A 9,199-nucleotide genomic window follows, 5' to 3' on the forward strand; every position below is an offset into this window, starting at 1 on the left:
AAGTATTTCTGGATATCTGGAATAAAATGAAGAATAGATCAGCACCCTGCCCTCACATAGCTCAAGTTCATAGAGTTGTGGGTAAATAAAGTTGAAAATTTGAGATTTTCCTGATGGGATACTTTCTTGAGAAACCCAGTGCCCTTCTAGCCAATTGCCAGTCCACAAAGCTAGGTAGTTTTTACTTCAAACTTCTCAGCAGACGAGAGCCTTACTTGCTTCATGGTCAGCCTTTCACATCAGGCTGCCCAGTGTCGCTCTGAGGACCGGCCCTGTGGTCAAGTGTGTTAGCAGTCTGAGGATCATTTCAGACATCCCAACCACAGTCCTCCTGCCCCTTCCCTGTCGTCCGGCCCACACGCTTTTATTGCTGTACTAGATCGATGGTTTACTGCACTTTAAAGTCAGGGTGAACTCTGCTCTAATAGTCATCAAGAATGCGACCTTGCAAAATTATTTAACCTCTCTGACCCACTGCCTGTAAATAGGAATGATATGCCTTCCTCTAAAGGTTTCTATGAAGGCCAGAGAAGACGCAATAATATTCTGTCACAAAGCCTGCCATTGCAGTTCCTGGTTTTTTCCTTTTTCTCAGTTCCTGTGGACGTGAATATGGCTGGTAAGCTATGCCTGCAGGAAGGGAGTAGAAACCTAGGAAAGTAAAAAAGAGTTTACTGAAATGATACATCAGAGTGAATTTGTTGGAGAGTACTCTTTTTTTTTTTTTTTTATCTGCACCTGAGGACCTTTTTGCATTTATCTTTAGATAGAGCGGGAGGGAGAGTGGGAGGAAGAGAGAGAGAGAAACATCGATGTGAGAGAGACATCAATGTGAGTGGTTGCCACCCACATGACCCCAACCAGGGCCGGGACAAACTGCAACCGAGGTACATGCCCTTAGTAGGAACCGAACCCAGGCCTCTCTGGTCCATGGGTCGACACTCTAACCGCTGAGCCAAACTGGCCAGGGCTGTTGGAGAGTACTCTTAAGTAAGTTATTGAAAGATGTGAGTTATTAGTAATATTTGGGACACAGTGACCTTATACACTGGGAAATGCCATCAGTGATGTAGTTTTCATAATCACTCTTGCTTATTATCTTGTACTCACTTTACACTCCAAAACACAGTGACCTAAATTCTGTGTAGGAATACATTTATAATAACTAAGAGCCACCATGACTGTTAATTGGTTTGAATTCAAATCTATCAAGATGCTTATTAACCTGTCTCTGTATAGTATCCATGTGAAACATTTGGCAATTAAATACAAAATTACAGGAAAAAAGTATCTTTTCTAGAGAGGGGAAAAGGATACTTTCACTCATTTTTCTCAGAATAAAGCCAGTATCTGTGTATGTATTTTTGAGTAGCACTGAAGTTTGAGGTGGCTTTATACTCTTTAACTGTTCATTTGCCATTGAAATTCTTTAAATCCCGTCGTCTGAAGTGACAATTTGGTTATATTTTATTCAGTCAGTCCCCACACTTGCTCACACTTGCTGTTCCTGAGGCTATGAGTCTTTATTAAGGTTATAAAATGCTTCGACCTTCATAAAAGGCACAGTGGCTTCCCTTGAGGCCCAAAGCATTAATGATGAGGTGAAATGCAAAATCATTATCTGAGAGCAACATCTCTCTTGCCACAGAAACCATTCAGATCATCCTATTGAAAGGCAAACCCATCCAAAAGCTAATAATGAATTCTCTCTGGCAGTTGAAATATTGGGCAAATTGCTTTTTCACCTATGATAGGATGTTAACTGGGTGATAGCCAAATGATGCTGCCGGTTCAATCTAGTCCACTCCTGCTCCCTGGGTAATTGATGCTCTTTGGGTCCAGAGGTCAAAAGTTGGTGAGTCTGCAGTGAGAAGCTTCACTGTGAAAAAGGAGCAGCATTAAGCATGTAATTCTTGCTGTTGTTTCAGCACCAAAGACTCTAATAGGAAAGTCATGCTTCCTTCAGGGTGAGTGTCACAGTTGCATTCAACTGTTCGTTAAAAACTTGTAAGTGCATCTATGGAAAATTAAACACTTGCAACATGAGAAAATGTCACTTCTGTGAAAACCAGCTTATAACCAGAAAGTCTTACCTTTTGCCTCCTAAGACAAGGCGGTATGCACACATGTATGTAATGCCCGTAGGTAATGGTGGTGATGAATATGTGTCTCTAGCAAAACCAAATTGTTTATTTCATCTCAAATTTGAGAACTATATTAAAAAGCCAGCTCAAGTATTTGAAAGCTGGAAAGTCCATGCCAATCAGTCTTTACCATACCTTCAAAACTTATTTTTTTGCATGATGGAGGAAGAGAGTTCTTTATGAATACATCAGAATCCGAATTCCTTAGTATCAATTACCATATTTATAATGAGCTAGGTGTCCTGGGCTTCTATTGCATTACATAGATGATTTGATATATAATATCAGAAAAACAAAGAATGTCCTACTTAAGAGAGATCTGAAACGTCAAGTTCATGGGTCTTCATCTAGTTCATGAGTTCATGGAAAACCACCAGTCCATAAAGGTGGAAATGTAGGTTGATGATAATTTTCAGTATTTCATAAGACTTGCTGGGGATCATATATTTACTAGTTGGTGTGAGGATCAATGTATTTGTTTTTGATTGGTATGTTACCAACTCAGGGCACAAGCACCACTATTATCTGTGTTCTCAGTGATATTTAGAAGCTCTGGTTAGTATAAAAGTACCTTACAGGAGGCACATAGAGCCAGAGTTTTCTGTTTAAGCTGGAGAAATAAATACTTAATGATCATGTAGTTCTTGATTCTGCTGAAGCATTTTCCTCATACAAACTAGGCATGAAAACCTAAGAAACAGCTTCGGAGTTTCGGCAGCACATATACTAAAGCTGGAATGGTACAGGGAAGATTAGCATGGTCTCCTGAGCAAGGATGCCAAACAAATTCATGAAGCATTCCTTATTTTTTAAAAAAGGCTATTCCAACACACAGATTATTATTTTTTTAAAAGATTTTTTTCTTTATTGATTTCATAGAGAGAGGAAAGGAGAGAAAAAGAGAGAGAGAGAAAGAGAGAGAGAGAGAGAGAAACATCAATGAGAGTGAACATTGACCAGCCGCCTCCTGCATGCCCCCCACTGGGAATTGGGCCCACAACCTGGGCATGTGCCCTGACCAGTAATCAAACCGGTGACCTTCTGGTGCATGGGTTGACGCTCAACCACTGAGCCACACCGGCCCGGCACACAGATTATTTTTGTACTAGAATTTGCTAATTTATAATAGAGAGTTTTTCTTACTGCCCTATGTCTCTTTGGCATTGGTTACATGTAAGAGATTTTAACTTTAATTATTGTGAAAGCTACATTGAAAAATAATTGTAGTAAAATTAACTTATCTATTTTTATTTGGTTTTAATTGTTAAATGTTTGTAAAAAGACACTGTTTTGGGGGATAATGGGGCTGAGTGGTGGGCAATTTCTTTTTTAAGTGTAAAATAAATGAATACACATTGGATGCAAAGGAAACAAATAAAAATATAGCACAGGATGAGAATCAGGAGACTTGGCTTCTGGTAGCGACTTGGCCAATATATATGACAATTTTAAAAGTTGTTTCATTTAACTAAGTTTTCCATTTCTAGTCATACCAGATAATCTGTAAAGCCTCTTATAGGTTTTAATTCCAGTGATGAAGCTATATTCATATTCCTGAAAGTGCTTATTATTCACAAGAAAGACACTTAGATCATAAGCGGGAGTTACTGATGTTGGGACTTTGGGCATATTGAAAGTAGAAAGTCTGTGTCCTAAGGACTTCGCAATCTCACTTGTGGCAGGAATAAGTATTTTAAGGGCATGAATAAAAACAATTTAATAGAATAATTTTAAGGAAATTTTGCCTTGGACCTAGTTAGACTGGTACTCTATATAGCACCCAAGAATAGCATTAACCATAGGCTGGGAAGCATTTGGGTAATGCCTTTAACTATTGCCTGTGAAGAATGTTTGCATCCTGGTTTTTCATGGAAAAGGGAAGGGAATAGGGTAGCTTTAGAATTAGCAGTTCTTAAATACATGTCCCTCAATATTTCCTGTCTAATAAGAAAGAAAAAAAAACAGATAAGCAAAAGTACACATGAACAACTCACTTAGTGTAATTGGAAATAGATAATGGCTTGATTTCAGAATAACTGTAAACACAACAGATAATAAAAAAAAAAAAAATAGAAGAAAAAAAAATCACCAATGGCAGTAAATTATCTCTTAGGTGTCACAAGACTTTGAGGCCAAGCAAGCAGTCTGAGAAAAAGTAGGGGGAAGAAACAAGAAGAGAGCTAGTTACCTGAGTCAAGTTGAGCCAAAAAACAGCCAGAGGATTACATCCACTGCAAGCCAGGAAACACTGATGTGTCTTATTGGAGCATGGATGGCAGAGAGGGAACTTACAAGTACATACTACTAGAAATGACAGCTCAAGAGTTTCTGGGGAAGAAAAGGGCAAAGGGAAGGCAGAAGCACCTTTGGTGATTAGGCCGTAAGAGGAAAAGCCAAGGGGAAAGACACCTGTTCCTCCCTCAACCACACACACAAGCAGACATTCACTAAAGAATCTAGACTTTGCTTCACTGACAGAGAATATTCCCCTGTAACTATTAATCTTGTAAACCACCCCAGATCTGCAGAATGAACACTAGAAAGCTGAATAAATCTAGTCAAAATTACCATGCCATATCAAAAATATGATTCAGCACTTCTCAACGGACACACTTTCTTCCTGTAGAAACAAAAGGAGAAGAAAATTATAAGACTAGACTCCAAACTGAATTAAATATACTCAAAACAAAGAAACACTTTGAATCAGAACAGAAATGGACCAAAAACCAACAAATAAAAATCAAGAAGCTATAGAGTAGATTGTACTCAGGAAACAAATAGAAGAAAATAAAAATTTATGTCTCAAATGTATATTGTTGAAGAAAGGTAGGAAAATAGCCAATGAAATGAAAAGGAGACAATAGAGAAGTAGAAAGGGCCAAAGATAAAGTAGTGAAAATAGAAGGCACTCAAACAGGAATAATAGAGGTATTGTTAGAGTCCCTGCAGAAGAAAACTAAAAAACAGAACAGAATTAATATTTCAAGGTATAATTAAACAAATCTTTCCATCTGGCTGGTGTGGCTCAGTGGTTGAGCATCAACCCATGAACCAACGATTTCTGGTCAGGGCACATGCCCAGGTTGTGGACCTGATTCCCAGTGGGGGACATGCAGGAAGCGGCCAATTGATGATCTCTCTCATTGATGTTTCTATCGCTCTCTCGCTCTTACTTCCTCTCTTTCTAAAATCAATAAAGGAAAAAAAAAATCTTTCCAAATATAGAGAATACTTAAATCTTTATATTGAAAAGTCCACTAGGGAGCTGGATATTAACTCAGAATGATCATCTTCAAAGTACAACCTAGCAAAATTATTAGACTTCAAAAAACAAAAACAAGACAAAAATACTTCCCAATATCACCAGGCAAAAGATCATTAGACTTATTAAAAAGCATACAAGGGATGTTATAAATCATGTACAGATGTTATATTTTGTGGTGGGCACACGATAGAATATACAGATCATGTATCATAAAAATGTACACATGAGAACAAAAATATAAGTCTTCCTAATTATCATTTTTAAAATTATTATTATTTTTAAATTCTCACCCAAGGATATTTTTTCATTGATTTTTATATAGAGTGGCAGGAGGAAGAGACAGAGAGAGAGAGAGAGAGAGAGAGAGAGAGAGAGATACACCAATGAGAGAGAGACACATCTGTGTGAGAGAGACATGTCAATTGGTTGCCTCCTGCACAACCCTGACTGGGGCCCGTGATAGAGCCTCCAATTGAGGTATGTGCCCTAGACCAGGAGTTGAACTTGTGACTCTTCAGTCCAAGGGCTGATGCTCTTACTACTTAGCCAAACCAGTCAGGGCCTAATTATCATTTTGAATTAAAGAGGACATACAAATGAAAATATAATTCTCCCTAAGTATCATTTTTAAATGAAGAGGAAATAATACACAATTTGGTGAAAAAAAATAATGATAATAAGCACAGCAAGTATGACCTAACATACACAATTCTACAAATATTGTCACAAAATTGAGATCAAGAATTCAGACATTGCAATCATATCAATAAATGTGAATTAACTTACTTGTTAAAAGAGTGTGCTTTTCACTTGGCTTTACAAAGCAATAAACAACCATATGCTGTATACAAGGGACATAATTAAAACAAAATGATTAGAAAAACAAACAAAGAAAATAAAATAAAATAGGCAAAGATACACTGAATTCACAGAAACAATAAAAAAGGAGGGATTTGAAATTACTATCAGATAAAGCAGTATTCAAGACAAGAAGTAATAACATTGATGAGAGAGGGACTTTTGAATGCTAAATGCCACAAGGCAAAATGAAGATATGAAATTTATGAATATAAAATGTAGAACATAGAAACACCATAATAATACAGAAGTCTCTTATCAAGACAGATCAAGTGGACAAACCAAAAATAATTAAGGAGCTGGAAGACCTAAATAATATAACTAATAAAATAGATGTTATCATCATATACCAAATTGTAGGTCCTGATAATAGAAAATGGACTTCCTTCCTTCAGGAAATAAGTTTTACATACACTAGTTCACAGGGAGCACATCAAAATGCTCTGTAACACAGAAATATCACCAACAATATTCTCTGATTACAATACAACATAACTAGAATTATTAACAAATCAAAAATTCAAAGGCCCTTCCACCAGGAAATGTTTTTAAAACCTCCTATTTGACAACTCTTGGGTGAAACAAGGAAATACAGATTGAAACTGCAGAATTTAATCAAATAATCAAAGCACTACATAAGGAAACTCTGGGTACACTTAAAGCAGTGGTCAGAGGAAAATTCACAACACTGGCTCTTTCGCCAGTAAAAATGAAAGAATGAAAACAAATACCCAACTCAAAAAAAAAAACCCACAGAAAACAGTCAAAGAAAAGAAAGCTCAAGACAGTAAATAAGAAAAGTAGAAGTTAACAAGGTAAATTATTACAGAAAAAAACAGTAGAATTGGATGTGCGAGTACTGGTGTATATAGTGTTTGTGCAAGTGTGTGTTCATAGGTGGATGGGGTGGGGGTGTTCAAAGAGAATGGAGCAGTGTTCTCTTCCAGGCTTGAGGAATTCTAGGAAAAACACAGGTTTCACTAGGATTGAAAAAATGTCTGTATACACACATACACACATCTATGATTTTTTTCTGTAATTAATTGTTTTGCAAGTTGAACTTGTTAATTCATGTGAATTTCATACCTGAACTGTGATAGCGTCTACTGAAATAGCAAGTGAGAACTGACACTATGAAAGCCCTAGTGGAGTTGCTGTGTTTATCTCTGTAGCAGTGATAACTGGTCAACGTTTCCATAGTGTGTAATATCTGGGCTGGCCACAGTGCTGGTGCAATAAGAAAACAATGGACGTTACTCGTGAGCAAATGAGAGTTAGAGTCAATGCTGAATTCTTCAGTTATGTTTGGGTTTTAGAATTACATTCTTAGAGCTTTCTTAATGCCCAATTTTACTAAAATTCTTCTAGGGAAAAGGAATCATTTCAATATAGTGATTCCTCACACCCCCTTTTCCATGGAGCGCTGTCACAAAATGCTTTATTATCCAAAACAATTACATTGTAGCAGAGCAAACATTTTGACTGGATGAGCTGGAAAAAAAGATGACATGGAATATATCTACAACTCAAAGCCGAGAACAATTGATCTGAGGGTTAAATTTTATCTTACACGTCAGGGCTCTGAATATTCCAGGCTTTCAGAATTATCTGTTGACTAAATATACCAGAGTAAACAGTTGTTCATTTTTAACAATTCAGTTTTTCCTTCTTCAGACACATTACAAGTTGTCAATTTCTATTGTTGTTTATATTTCCTTAAAATTTCAACCCCCATGAACAAAGGAACTTGTGAGTTTTTTAGTACTAGGCTGAAATTATTTTTCCTAGTCAAAAAAATATATAGTTTAATTAATTCACAAAGTTTCCTCATTTAAAACAAATTTATCTGTGTCTTTGATGCTCCCTGTATATTGTAGCCATGCTTCATTCTAATATATTCTATTACTGTTTGGTGCCTCAGAAGATTTAAAGGTTGCCAATTTCCTGTACAGTTTATCAGAAAATATTCAGCAGTGCTGTTTAGAGCAAACTTATAAAAATATAACTCACAAAAGATTTATCACATTGCTTGCATTTTAGCATGTTTTCAGATTCAGTAACCTAGTTCCTTTCTGCCTTCTTTTGACAAGAGTAAGTTTAATATTAAACATTAAATGTTCCCCATAAAAATACATACATATTACTTATTTAGGATGCATTTGCTATAAAATTATTTAGAGATTTTCATACTCTACTACAGTGCTTATATAAGTATCATTTATCCTTATTTGATATGATTGGCTTTCCTCATGCATTTTATTTGATAGCCCTGGGACCTACTCCTGCAAAGAAAAGAACAGGGACCCTGCTTTCCTGGTGGGAGAAGGACGTCTCTGCTTTCTTTTCTTTTCCCTATTTGCTTCTCCAGAAAAATGACCTGATTAATCTGAAGGATCAGATCCAGGAGACTAGTCTGGCTGTGTAACCTCAGGTGCTATGTTTCTGTGTTTAAGGGGAACTCTCTGTTGTGAAGTTTACTTTTAGGTGTCAACTTGGCTGGACTATGGTGCCATGTTGTTTGGTCAAACACCAGTCTAGATGTCATTGTGAGATATTTTTTTAGGTTTTATTAACATTTAAATCAATAGAACTGAGTGAAGCAGATTACACTTGGTAATGTGAGTGGGTTTCAGTCAATCAGTTGAAGACCTTGAGAACAAAGACTCGGGTTTCTAGAAGAAGGAATTCAGATCAAGATGTGGATGTCAAGCCTTACCTGAGTCTCCAGCCTGCTGGCCTGTCCTTGGGATTCAGATCGGTCAGCCTCTGAGATCTGGGGAGCAGATTCCTTAAAACCAATCAGTGCCTGTTTCTCTCTCTCTCTCTCTCATTTGGTTCTGAACTCTGTTCAAGACACCTGCTAATAGATCTCTCCCATTTCTTTTCTCTTCTATTTCTATCTGGCTTGCTGAGGAAGTTGACCATATAGGAC

At 36.9% G+C, this 9,199-nt stretch overlaps 1 non-coding gene across 1 annotated transcript; it reads left to right on the top strand.

The window, feature by feature from the left end:
- Positions 1–2,850: 2,850 nt before the first annotated feature.
- LOC118619419 lies at positions 2,851–2,954 on the top strand. Its single transcript, XR_004957197.1, has one exon. It is a non-coding gene; the product is annotated as a U6 spliceosomal RNA (small nuclear RNA).
- The last annotated feature ends 6,245 nt before the right edge of the window (positions 2,955–9,199 follow it).

The sequence above is a fragment of the Molossus molossus genome, unplaced genomic scaffold (genome assembly GCF_014108415.1).
Source record: "Molossus molossus isolate mMolMol1 unplaced genomic scaffold, mMolMol1.p scaffold_m16_p_6, whole genome shotgun sequence".
Taxonomy (NCBI): Eukaryota; Metazoa; Chordata; class Mammalia; order Chiroptera; family Molossidae; genus Molossus; species Molossus molossus.